The sequence below is a fragment of the Lepidochelys kempii genome, chromosome 11 (assembly GCF_965140265.1).
Source record: "Lepidochelys kempii isolate rLepKem1 chromosome 11, rLepKem1.hap2, whole genome shotgun sequence".
NCBI lineage: Eukaryota > Metazoa > Chordata > Testudines > Cheloniidae > Lepidochelys > Lepidochelys kempii.
The window spans coordinates 10,423,905-10,437,208 of NC_133266.1; the positions used below are offsets into that span (position 1 = coordinate 10,423,905).

General features: G+C 41.5%; 1 protein-coding gene across 10 annotated transcripts in view; it reads right to left on the reverse strand.

Moving 5' to 3' along the window:
• The window catches only part of SEMA5B (semaphorin 5B), a 363,565-nt gene that overhangs the window by 183,050 nt on the left and 167,211 nt on the right, over nt 1–13,304 (reverse strand). The window contains exon 3 of one of the 10 annotated variants that reach the window (XM_073305090.1): nt 2,375–2,487. The exons of the other annotated variants lie outside the window; for them this stretch is intronic. The gene's annotated coding sequence lies outside the window, so the exon portion shown is untranslated. The remainder of the gene's footprint in view (nt 1–2,374; nt 2,488–13,304) is intronic. 10 annotated transcript variants of the gene reach the window in all.

Genomic DNA, 13,304 nt, shown 5'->3' on the forward strand with positions numbered 1-13,304 from the left:
GTTGGCCCCCTTGTTGGCAGAGAAGCTAGCGACTGAATGGTCATGGAAACTGAACTGCTGTCACCCTTAGAGGAGGTTCCTCCAGAACAGAATTCTATTATATAAACTTCCCATAAAATATTTCGGAATCAATAGTACAGGCATGTGCAGCAGAGCATGACCTACTATATCACTGGGCACCTGCCAAACTCAAGAGGCATAAATAAATTCCTGCTCTGCAGACACTTAAATCTACTTTTGTACAGAGCTAACCTAACCACACATGGACTTATTTCCTACGTGCTTCAAGATGCCCTCAAAAGAAAAAAAAGACTTTTGAACTTGCTTTATTGGCAACATGTAATATAAAAACATGAGCTATTTTGTTAAGGGTTTTCATATGAATTTAGCGTTTGTGAACAGTGCCCTGGAGTCTGAAGTCTTCTGTTTATCCAAGGAACTAGTTTGACAGTCAAACTTGCACACATTGCCCTGACCGAGTGCCTCAATCCTTCTCGCGGGGACCCTAGAATCATAGATGATTAGGGTTGGAAGAGACCTCAGGAGGTCATCTAGTCCAACCCCCTGCTCAAAGCAGGACCAACCCCAACTAAATCAGGACCAACCCCAACTAAACGAGAAAGATGGGAGGGGTGGGAAAGAGCAGCAGCTTGGAGAACGTAGGCAACGATCCCGCTACCTCTCATATGGTACGCGAGCGCTCTACCATTTGAGCTAACTCCCCATGCCCTCAATGAAAAGGTATTTCCATTCCTATCCCCAGTCAGTACTTGTCATCTCTGCTGAGATGGTCAAGAAGGTTGCCAGAAGTGATGATGGGTTTTGTACTGAGGCTTGTCTGCTAGGAACTGCACTGAGTATGAAATGAGTTTTCAAGGTCCCCATTTCACAGATAGAGAAACCAAGGCAGAGATTAAGGAGCTGATTTTCAGAAGTGTCCGTCACCCTGAACTCCAAGTGAAGTCAGTGGGTGTTACAGTACTCAGCACCTTGCAAAATCAGGCCATAAATTTCTTGCACAGGGCTTCTTGCACTGAGTTTCTAACCAGCCAGGGTGTGCTCCCCCCCAGCTCCGCCCCAACTCCACCCCTTCCCCCAATGGCTCACCTCTGCCCTGCTTCTTCCTGCCCCTTCCCGCCTCCTCTCCCGAGCGTGCTGCACCCTTGCTCCCCCCCCCCCCAGTGCCTCCTGATGCCGAGAAACAGCTGATCCACAGCAAGCAGTAGGTGCTGGAAGGGAGGAGGAAGCGCTGATCGGCGGGGCCTGCCAGTGGGCGGAGGTGCTGAGGGGAGGGGGAGGCATTGATGGGGGGCTGCCAGTGCATGCTAAGCATCCAGGGCCCTGCCCCATGCTTTGCCCCGAGGCCCCCTCCTGCTATTCCCTTGGGGCCCCAGCCCAGGCTGCTCCTCTTCCCCAAAATGGGCGGGGGTTGGGGTAGGGACTGGGGGTAAGGTGGGACAGACTGTGGCATGGGACTTGGGCCACCCGGCACTCTGGGGCGGGCAGGGGAGGGGAGGCAGAATATTTGGGGGAGGAGCCTTGGGCAGAAGGGGTGGGGCCAGAGGCTAGCCTCCTCGAACAGACAGTTCTTGCACTATCCATGCGTTCTGGATCTGTAAAGTAGTGCATCCACCAGCACTAACTTCACTCTCAGCCCCAAAGTGCCTCCTCTAGAGCAGAGGATTTGCCCCTTACTGCAGTAACTCAATAAACATTTAAATAAATGCAAGTATATTTTCTCAGTAATTAATTGTTTAACAGAATGTTGGGAATCATTAGGAAAGAGATAGATAAGACGACAGAAAATATCATATTGTTTCTATATCAATCCATGGTACGCCCACATCTTGAATACTGCATGCAGATGTGGTCGCCCCATCTCAAAAAAGATATATTGGAAGTGGAAAAGGTATAGAAAAGGGCAACAAAATTATTAGGGGTATGGAACAGCTGCTATATGAGGAGAACTTAATAAGACTGCAGCTTTTCAGTTTGGAAAAGAGATGACTAAGGGGGGATACGACAGAAGTCTATAAAATCATGACTGCTGTAGAGAAAATAAATAAGGAAGTGTTATTTACTTCTTCTCATAATACAAGAACAGAGGGTCACCAAATGAAATTAATAGGCAGCAGGTTTAAAACAAACAAAAGGAAATATTTCTCCCCACAACACACAGCCAACCTGTGGAACGCTTTGCCAGAGGATGTTGTGAAAGCCAAGACTATAACAGGGTTCAAAAAAGAACTAGGTAAATTCATGGAGGATACATCCATCAATGGCTATTAGCCAGGATGGGCAGGGATAGTGTCCCTAGCCTCTGTTTGCCAGAAGCTGGGAATGGGCAACAGCGGATGGATCACTTGATGGTTACCTGTTCTGTTCATTCCCTCTGAAGCACCTGGCATTGGCCACTGTCGGCAGACAGGATACTAGACTAGATGGACCTTTGGTCTAACCCAGTATGGCCGTTCTTATATTCTTATGCTGTGGAAATGGGAGATATTTTCAATTATTTTTCTCATCATTTTTTTAAATTCAAAAAGATTCAGTAGAAATGTCCATATTCATGCAAAGTTACTGTTCACTTTTATAATACTGTGCACTTCTATAGCCCCTTCTATCAGAGGCTCTTGGAACACATCACAAACACCAATGAATTTACCTTCTCAACACTCCCGTGAGTTAATTTTACTAGCCCCATTTTACAAGTGGGAAAACTGAGGCACATAGCAAGTAAGTGGCTTGCCCAGAGGCAAATAACCAGTCTTTGGCAGAGCCAGAAAAGTAACTCAGGTCTCTTGACTCCAAACACTTCAGAGACAAGGCCCTCCTTGTTCTCCCAGTTTAATTTGGAAACCATAACTCTGCTTGACTTTTGCGCAATTACAGTACTAACCATAAAGTTTTACTGACATTGTTTTATATTGCAGTGTAGAGGCACACTGGTGGTGTTCTTTGATTAAGCCTTTTGGAACAACTGTAGTGCTTGTGGCAGTGAGGAGAAATTAGTAACAGCCCTGGAAGTAAGTCAGGCATAGTTCAGACAGATACAGTACTGTGGAAGTTCCCCCTTCGACTCAACACTGTAAAGCCCCTGGCTAGTCCAGTCCTGGGACTCTTCTGAGGAGAGACTGATGATCATACTGCACCGTACCAGCCCCTGTGGTGGTCTTGTGACTGCAACATGAGGAAGGGAGTAAAAGGAGATCAGCATACTCAGGGTATGTCTACACTAGAAACGTGACAGCGGCAGGAGTGCAGCTGTGCCATTGTAGCACAGACACTACAGCGAAAGAAGTGGGTTTTCACTCACTGAAGTCAACCCACCCCCTCCGCAGGTGGTAGCTTGGTCTACGGAAGAATTCTTCTTTCAACCAAGCGGTGTCTATATTGGGACTTAAGTCACCTTAATTAGATCTCTAATTTTGCGCAGCCCTGAGTGATGTAGCTAGGTTGACTTCAGTATTAGGTGTAGACCAGGCCTTATTGCTACTTGTGACATAAGCCAGGATTGGAACTTGAGTCTCCAGCAGACAAAAGCCAATATATCAAATAGCCATGCCACCTAACTTCCTATCTGATAGTCAGGCTTAACATATAGGCTTGATCTACTCAGCAAGACTTTACTTTCTGACTTAAAGACTCCAGTTACAGCTTCCTTCCTCCTCCACTTGCCCTGCCCAACTACCCCTGGATCAACAATTGCCATTCCTCTGTTCTAGCTACCACAAGGCATTATGGATACTCAAAATCCCGCACTGCCCAATCAAGCATAATCGGATTGGCATAACAAACTTGTAGCACACCCTGCAGTATTTCTCTCAAAAACACTGGAGTCTGTGCAATAACTGGATGAGAAAAATCTTTATCTAACGTGTGTATGTGTGAGATAGAGAAATCACAGCTTGTGTGTTTTTGGCTGAGATTTATGATTATCAGCTGCCTCATAAGAAATATATGACTTAATTATAACTAGAGAGGGAGAAGCACTCAACAACGTTACAATGGAACTCAAGTTTAGTATGCTTGGAACCACGAGTACTTTTCACTGCAGTGTCATTTTGGCACTTCACAGCATCGTTTATCACAAGCAAGCTCTCAGCTACAAAGCATCCAAAAGGTCTATAAATGCCCAGAATGTGAAAGGGGTGGGGGAAAAAATCAAACATAGTCTCCCTTTTCCTGCTACACCCAGCACACCAGTTTTATTCTGCACATTATTCAGAGGCCAGCAGCTGCTGCACTACATTAACTTTTCTCATCCATGGACCGACGAGGCTACTTTTATCAGCCCCATCTATTGCACTCTGGGCAGGTGTTCTTTAGGAAAAAGTGTGTTATGCTAAAACATATACAGCTGCAGAACATCACTTAAAGGGAGAGAAACAAGTAGGAAAATATCCAAATCACAAGTCACTTCTACTCTTCATTACCATGAAGGGTGTAGAAATGTTAATAACCGTGCTGAGTGTAAGGGCTTCAACCAAACAATGTAGGACGAAATTCTCATCAGAGTAGCTCCACTAAAACCACTCCAATTTACACCACATAAGTGTCTGACATCAGTCCCCCTAATACTCATACTTACCTCTGTTCTACCCATGAAACAACCAGGCTGTGATCTTGTCTTTAGCAGGCTGGACCAAATTTCTTTCTCAGATACCCTAGTACAACTGTCAATAGGCTTGCACCATAGTGAACTGGCCTGCTCTTGCTCCCACTGAGGTTAGTGGAAGTTCGCCATCAGCTTCAAGAGGAGCAAAAGCAGGTCCTCTGAGAAAATCTGGCTCACTGTTTTCATTGCCTCAAAATTCACTTTGCAGTGGGCTCTAGTTTATGGTCCCTATCCTGGGAACTGCTGAGCTCCCTCCGCTCCCAGCGACATCAGTGGGACTGAGGGTTCTCAGCCCCTCACAGGGTCGGACTCTGTGTGATCTAACATTAGGCCAGACAGAACCATGCTGGTGTAGTAGGAGGGAATATCTAAGACTATGCAGCCCTCCACACACTTCTGACATGTTGCTAAAAGCTGGGTCAAACCTCCAGTTTTGAACCTGATTTAGAAAATGTCATCTTTTGGGAGGAGAGTCTCCAAACAGAGTATCTCCCAGTCTCATGGTGCTGACTTTACACTGTGGAACAACTTTTAAAAATAACCCTTCAGATCCAGAGCTTTTCATTTCACGGGCTATGCGTGAGTGCTAGGAAGGCTGGCATTAGTTTCACACACTGTGAAGCTAGGGCTTTCTGGAAAAGATGAACTGTGTGTAATGAATTCCAAGCACATGAGTTCTAACCCCCTCACTACCATACTGCATATATAACCAAATTAGTTTAGAAGATGTAAGTTATTCAGGGACTTAGCTGTTCAGTCGGCCTCTGAGGATTTGCTCTCATTATGCCTTTTATGCAAATTCTGTCCTCCAAATCTCTTCTGAATCAATTATTACTAGATTAATTTAAACATGTCCACCTGGGGTGCCTGTATATCATGTGCCTCATGTTAAAAAGTAAAAGAGATGATAATGAATTCAGGAGGTGACTGAAACAGATTCCTGCTTTGTGGAAATGTGACCTTTTTGCATAATGTCATAAAAGAAAGAAGTTCCCTCAAGAAACATGGCAGATAGGGTCGTTCCTCAGATCGTCTGGGCTCTCAATCACTCTTTGGAAATTAGCATGACACAATAAAAAATGTATAAGAAATTTTTTTTTAAATATCATTTTAATGCTCCAGACTATTAAAGTTTTTGATGGAGTGCTAATTGAAATGTAATGCTTAATTTTAAGCAATGCCATTTTATTAATGGTAAAAACTTGAATTAACGTCATTAACCAATGTTAATATTACATATACCCAAAGGGATAACAAAGCAATTAAGTTATTCACGAAATCGGAGACAAAAAAAGTACATAGCCCGCACATGGCTCTTGTAAGGAGGCGGAAGAGATCGATATGATCTGCATTTCCCCTATTGAGAAGGGATTTTGGAGGCGGGGGGGGGGGGGGCGGGGTAGAGCAGAGAAGAGGAAAGGGAGAGGAAAAGGAGAATTTTTGCTAACTTAATCACTGAGCTTATTCAGACTTTTAATATGGTTTTAAGGCTATTCTGCTACCTGGACACTACACTAAGGAGATTCTAAAAAAATAACTTTGGGAAGCAAAACCAGTGGTGGAGAAGACACCCCACTTTGCTCCACTTTTGGTTTTAGGATCCAAGTTGTAGCTAGAACACATACTAGCCCATCTATCGCCCTTGCCAGCAGCATACCCATCCCCACACAACTGGACAGATCCTCATCTAGTGTTAGTGGCTCAATAGAGCCATGTCCATTTTTACCAGCTGAGGTGATGGCCCAATCCAGACACTAGAACTCAACCCTGTGTGGCGCCGAATGCCCTCAGTTCTTTGAGTTGAGAGAATTCAGTAGTTTGCAAGATCAACCCTAATACAACAGGATAGGCAGAGACATAGTGTTAATAAAAGGCTAGATGAAGAATCAGAAGCAAAACCCTTGCGAATTGTCAAAAGTCATATCGTCCACGGGGAATTAAAAATTGTGTATGGCAATGGCATAACACTGTATTTACTGAACCACAACCACATTCAGGATAAACCCTTGATTAGCATAGTCTCTGTCATGCAAGCTTTGTTTGGCTGAGTATCCAGCAGCAATGGAAAGCCTTCAGCTAGCCAAGCAAAGTGGCGAGCCTCACTGAAGAGCTGAAAACCTTGCTATCTTTCTTTGGGTCCCAAAAGATTGGTTTTATTTTATCAAAACACACACACACCCTTCCTTTAAACTCCACATCAGAAAATCATATAAACCCCCTTCAGCATCCCATTGACAAAAACAAGTCAATCAAAAGTACCACAAATTTCCAAACAGCATCAATGCATCAAATAAATAAATCAATAAAATTAAAAGAAGATATTCTGCTATTGTACAGAACACACTAATGCTCTGCTTTAATAGTTCACACGGAAAATGGCTCAGACGGTTCAAAATAATTTTCTGGTGTGATCTAATGCATCATTTTTTTCTAATATATTTCTGTTTCCCTTCATTCTTGAGGGGAAACCCATTTACAAACAGGCTTACTAAAAGCATTACTAACTGACTTCTACTCACTTTAGCTGCATATAGTATAGAGAGCTCAATTCTGCCTCCACAGAAATCAACAGAAAACTAACTACTGACTTCAGTGGGTACAGGAACTACTTCTGAGTTGCGTCTAGTATCATAGATTCACTTATTTGCTATGTGAAACCATAGAGTCTTTGTTCCTTTGTGGCCCAAGCCCCAACACTCCCAAAAAGCTTTTCTCAGCATTTCAATTTGAGGTAGAAATATGGCTTTGGACATGGTGAGAGTTTGGGATTTCAATACACCGATACATCACGTTGGGTCTTATTTCAAAGGGGAGAGAGCAACCAGGAATACTTAAATGTTAAGAGCAACATAAGCCCCCAAGAAGAACTGCTGCAAGAATTCTCTAGTGATTGCTGATGAAGTCTAGCACATGGAAGGTGCCAGTCTAGCAATCTGGTCATGTTGGAGATGGACACACCATTTCTGGTGCAAAATTTACAATCCATATCTTTTATTTTCCAATAATGTGCTCTCCCGCTCTCTCCTTTCATTTCTTCAGAGATTGCAACAGGATGCATGAAAACCCAAGAGACATATCACCAAAGTCCTTTTCTCTAGAAAAAAGAAAAGGAGTACTTGTGGCACCTTAGAGACTAACCAATTTATTTGAGCATGAGCTTTCGTGAGCTAAAGCTCACTTCATCGATGAAGTGAGCTGTAGCTCACGAAAGCTCATGCTCAAATAAATTGGTTAGTCTCTACGGTGCCACAAGTACTCCTTTTCTTTTTGCGAATACAGACTAACACGGCTGTTACTCTGAAACTTTTCTCTAGAGTCATCTCTTCCTTATCGCCCTCTTCAACAGGATGGAGAAAAATCATTGAAGACACCAAGGTCTATGCAGAGTGAGCCAAAGTCAAATTCATAAGATCATTTAAAACCTCACACCATCAGGCTATTATAAAGATGCAAGACATTATGGATTGCAGTTTAACAGATCACAAAGGCGGACAATAAAGGAAGGGGGGGAAATGTTCCCTATACACTGAAACTTACTGATTAAGGAGCAAGAGTGGTCAGGGTCAGTGGCAGCATTCACATTCTTAAAGCCGAGACTCACTCACTTCTTGATATTAATGGACACACCATTGTCGCCAGACAGAATGTTTTGTTATTCCGTGATTAATTGAAAGTTGCAGGCAATGAAATATTATAGGCAGGATAAAGCTGTCACTTGAAAGTCATTTTTCACAGTAATTCCTGCCAATGTCTACTATCTGAAATAGTATACACCGTTACAGACAAGCCCTCAAGTACAAATACATTTCATATCTTTATATAAATAACAGTGCCAAGCAGCAGCAGTCTAGAGTAATCTCTATGGGATATGAAACAGGGAGAAAATAAGGCAGAGAAATTGTCTTCAAATATTAGTGAGGTTGTGCGTGTTAATCTCAATCAAATGAAAATCAGGCTTGTCTGAGACGTATGTGATATAATAACAGACACTCTGTGGCATAAACTACAATGGAAAACCTTCCTCTTAGGCCGCTAATTCTAAATCTTAAAAATGAATCTGGATCAATACTAATTAAGCTTCTACAGGGTTGCCTCATCAGCGACTGGTCAAGTTTAAAGAAAAGGAGTACTTGTGGCACCTTAGAGACTAACACATTTATTTGAGCATAAGCTTTTGTGAGCTATAGCTCACTTCATCGGAGGCATGCATCCAATGAAGTGAGCTGTAGCTCACGAAAGCTTATGCTCAAATAAATTGGTTAGTCTCTAAGGTGCCACAAGCACTCCTATTCTTTTTGCAGATACAGACTAGCACGGCTGCTACTCTGAAAACTGGTCAAGTTTAATTTCTGAAGACCTTTTGATCAAAGATCCTTTTATATTGCTTTCTTCATATGCCTCAAGAAGATATCAAATCATCACTTTTCTCCAGCATATTTTATTTTGGTCATAAGTAACTGTGACCAAAGCATACACTGGCTAACACCTGAAACAATGTCTACAATGCTCGAGAAAAAGAAACTGCCATATAGATAAAAGGTACCGAGGACGCAGTTCACGTCACTTACATGTCTTGTGTAACAAATTCACAGCTGAGTTGCCATATTGGGATACAGTTGTCTAAATATCCGGAGTTAAACCCCATTCTGCACTCTGTTGGATGACGCTTAGATCTGTCGTAATACTCTAGTAATATATTTGCTATTTGAAAAAGAAAAAGATATTCCACTATTCCAAGTAGATGTGCCTTTCACAGACCTCCCCCTGCAAAGATCACAGTACCTAAAACCAAAAACTTTAGCCTTACTGAACCAAAGCTTGTCACCAGTTTTCAATCTGCGTTTCAGACATCCTTTGAGAAGTCCAAGAGACTTTAAAGCATTTAAATGCACCCACTTTTATATTTTGAACTAAACAAAGCAATAGAAAAAGTGATGCAGAGGTATTTACCTGGTTGTAAGATGGTCTTGCTCAGACTCTTGTAAATCTGCCAGTGACAGAAAGGTTTTAAATGGTGATATAAAAGCACAAAGCCTGGGTTGTCCTATGGCCTACAGGCAAATAGCAATCTCTGTCTTTACCTAATCCAACCAGAACCCTGGAAGGGAGTGTATCTGTGTCCACCGGCCCTTTTAACAGTCACTTAATGACCGTTAACTTTTTTCAGCCAGCCATTGATTCTAATGGCATGTGTATTCACAGACAATAATACCTCAGACGGCCTTCATTAATTTACCATGCATAATTTCTCTGAAAGCTTTTGCCAATAGAATACCACTAAACTGACTCGCTTAACTGGTGAAGATAAAGCACTTTCTGTGTGAGACCATTATGCAGATTCATGGAGTTCTCCTAAAACAGATTAAAAAGTAGGTATTGTTTGGTGTCTACACATTTTTGGACACAGCAAAGTTACATGGCTTGCCAATTTAAAACTGCTGCTTGAATATCCGGTATTACAACGACAACGTAAGATACTCTAGGCTGGGGAAGAGGAGGGACAGGAAAAAAAAAAAACAACAACCTGACTTATATGAATAAGCCTTTCTGCTGTGAAGTTCCTGAAACCCCTTACAAATTTCAACAATGGGAAGCCCTAAAAGTGAAAAGCCTTTAAAATACCAAGAGAAAATGCAGCAATATAGATATTCACAAGCCCAGTTTCATTCATCTGGAAATATATTTTTTTTAAAGTAGACTTTCTTCACTGGCAACAAACCATCTCAAAAAACAAAACTCTGGAACTTTCAAGAGAATTACAGTGCTCCCCATTAGCACCACAATAATTTAACACTTTGTCAGCATTTTCCCATAATAAACCTCCTGAGTCTCCTCTCAAGTACATTGGTGTAAAACTCAGGAATAACTCCAGTGGAGTCAATGGAATTAGAGAGCAAAGAATTATGGACCCTGTTTATAAAAATTAGCTATAAATATTGTCTATGGCCTTTCATATTTACATAGTACTGGTTTTTACACAAAAAGGATTTTTTTTAATTAAAATTAAATTGGCCTTTTTGAAGTTACAGGAAAGACAGATGCAAGACAAACCACAAAAGTTATTTGGAATCAACTCTGCTACCTTTATGCTACATAGTACATTACTCTGCAAGTAATCACGTTAATTTCAGTAGGCCTGCTTATGAAGTATGGTATTACTCAAAGTTAAAAGGGATAGTCTAGCTCTGAGTGATTACTGTTTGTTTTGTTTAATATGCAGGCTTTTTTTTTTCCCTTGCCCTCCTCTAGCACAATATCTAGAGATGGGGTGAAGCCTAAGAAGTTTGGGCCTATAACTTAACCTAGACTTTCTCTAAATTCATGGGTATTTGGATCCAGTGTTTTGGTTCTACCCATTAGACAGAGAAGAACTGGCACAAACTTCTAACACAGAAGCAAACTTTATCAAACTTTATGGGTATTGGGAGGGATCTGGAGTTCTTTCTCAGACTCTCTATTAAAAACAACTTAATTTTATTTAAAGAAAGTGGCATTTTATTTATTATTATTTCAGAATGCAACCTGCACAGGAGGTCCCTTTGGGTATTTTATAATGAAGATTGAGGGACTGGTGGGAGGGGACAGCAGGCGGGGGGGACCTGTTCATATGTAGTAACTTTTTTCCAGCCTAAAAAAATCCATAAGACTTTGGACAACACGGACTTAGTGCAAAGGAAACGAGCTGCTACCAGCACACATGCAATGAATACTCTGGAGGAGACATCAGGGACTTGAGCTAACAGTGCCAAAAAATGGTTAATATTCCTGGTAATTTAAAGTGCCGAAGTACAGTTTCATATGAGGCTGTAATAGTGACAAAGAAGCCAGTACACCATCTGTCTAGTGAATAATATGCATTTCCAAAACCCCTAAGTATATACCTGCATGATGAAATGCAAAAAAGCCAATCTACACTTCAGTCAAGAATTATTCTTCTTCAATTTATCTTTTCTTCTATACGTCTGATTTACACTAACTATCCCTTTGTTGACAGGTTTCAGAGTAACAGCCGTGTTAGTCTGTATTCGCAAAAAGAAAAGGAGTACTTGTGGCACCTTAGAGACTAACCGATTTATTTGCTCAAATAAACTGGTTAGTCTCTAAGGTGCCACAAGTACTCCTTTTCTTTTAACCCTTTGTTGTTATCTTGGTCAGTGAATCAGACACCAAAGGCTTTTGTTAAAGTAACACAGTCTGATTTTGACCAATGGAAACCTGGGTGCAAAAAATTAGTATTAAGACCAGAATTCTCTATTCACTTAAAGTGGTGGCAGTATTCTAAGCCTATTTAGCACATGTATAAATGGCTACCCTAAACAAAGCAGTGGAGATGGTGGAGAGTTCTGGTTTGGTAGCATTTTACTCACGTTAGACACAAATGACAACTCAAGCATGGTAGTGGATAAGCAGGCCCTTTCTAGGGGTTATGATACAGCGATACCTTGGTATGCCATTCCCACCTTCATTCTGATTTTCCTGACCCTTTGAAAATGTGTTTCTGCATTGTACTTTCATGTGTCTTGATGATGGGGTAGGGGAGACTGGGAAAGAGACTGATGGATAATTACCCCTTCTCTGGCTCTTGATTTCTGCATTAATTGGTCTTTATTGGAATCCTGAATGTAATGCTTCTAGTGGAAAATTGCAGCACTCTGCTTTCAGAGTTTATAATGACAGGCCAAAATACAATCCGAATATCTGAAGTACCAGAGGTTTCTAGGCAGTACGGTGCGATTAATGCCAACTGCATTTCAGCAAAGACAAATCTACAAATAATGTACGATTTCTCTCTTTGTGAATAACCACTTGAGAAAACTCCCCTTCTGTATCTTAGAAACCCAAACCAATTTTGGAAAATTGTCTTACAATAAATCAAATTTGGGACACTGCTTGACGGATGAAATTTCAAGCATCATCTCTTTATTCTTTGGGTGCCTCTTTTATGATGTCAAGTTAGCAGGAAAAAAACCACAGTGGATATGCAGACTCCAGAGACTTTCAAAAGTTTCCATCTGGGCCTTAATTGCTATCACAGTTGCCTCACTAAATTGGACACGTTCCTCCCCCTCCTCAGGGTTTTGTCTTTATATCTGTTTTGGCTTCCTTTTGCCTTGATGAATGGAATCTGATATAATCATTTGGTATAAAACATCTTCCTGTGTATGAACATGTAGACTCATAAGTCAGGTTTTTACAGTTCTGTCTTCAGACGTTGCTCTGAACTTTACTCGAATTGATTCTTTTCCCTTTCAGGATATTATTTCGGAAAAGCTTAGGAGTAGATTTCCTCCAAAGATCAGACGGAGATTAGATTCCGCCCTCCAGTTTTTAACCACTGCAGGGAAAACTACACCAAAACTTCTAAGCAACTTCTCCCAACCCCAGAAAGCACAGACAAACACAACTCTTTCTCCCCCTAGAACACAATATCACCTGTTCCTGACCCTGTCTGACCAGTTCATTATTGCTTTCAGATGTTAATTAAAGATCCCAGACAGTCTGCTCTAGCATTATTTCTGATCTGTCATTGCCTGGCTTCTCACAGTTAAGATCAGTGTATTTCTATAGACATTCTCACCATCTGTCTTCACTCTCCTAATTTTGACTGTTAAATAAAAATAGGCAACATCATCTACAAAAACACCTTATTAGGGCTCTGCCATGAGCTCTGTATCATTTATAATTA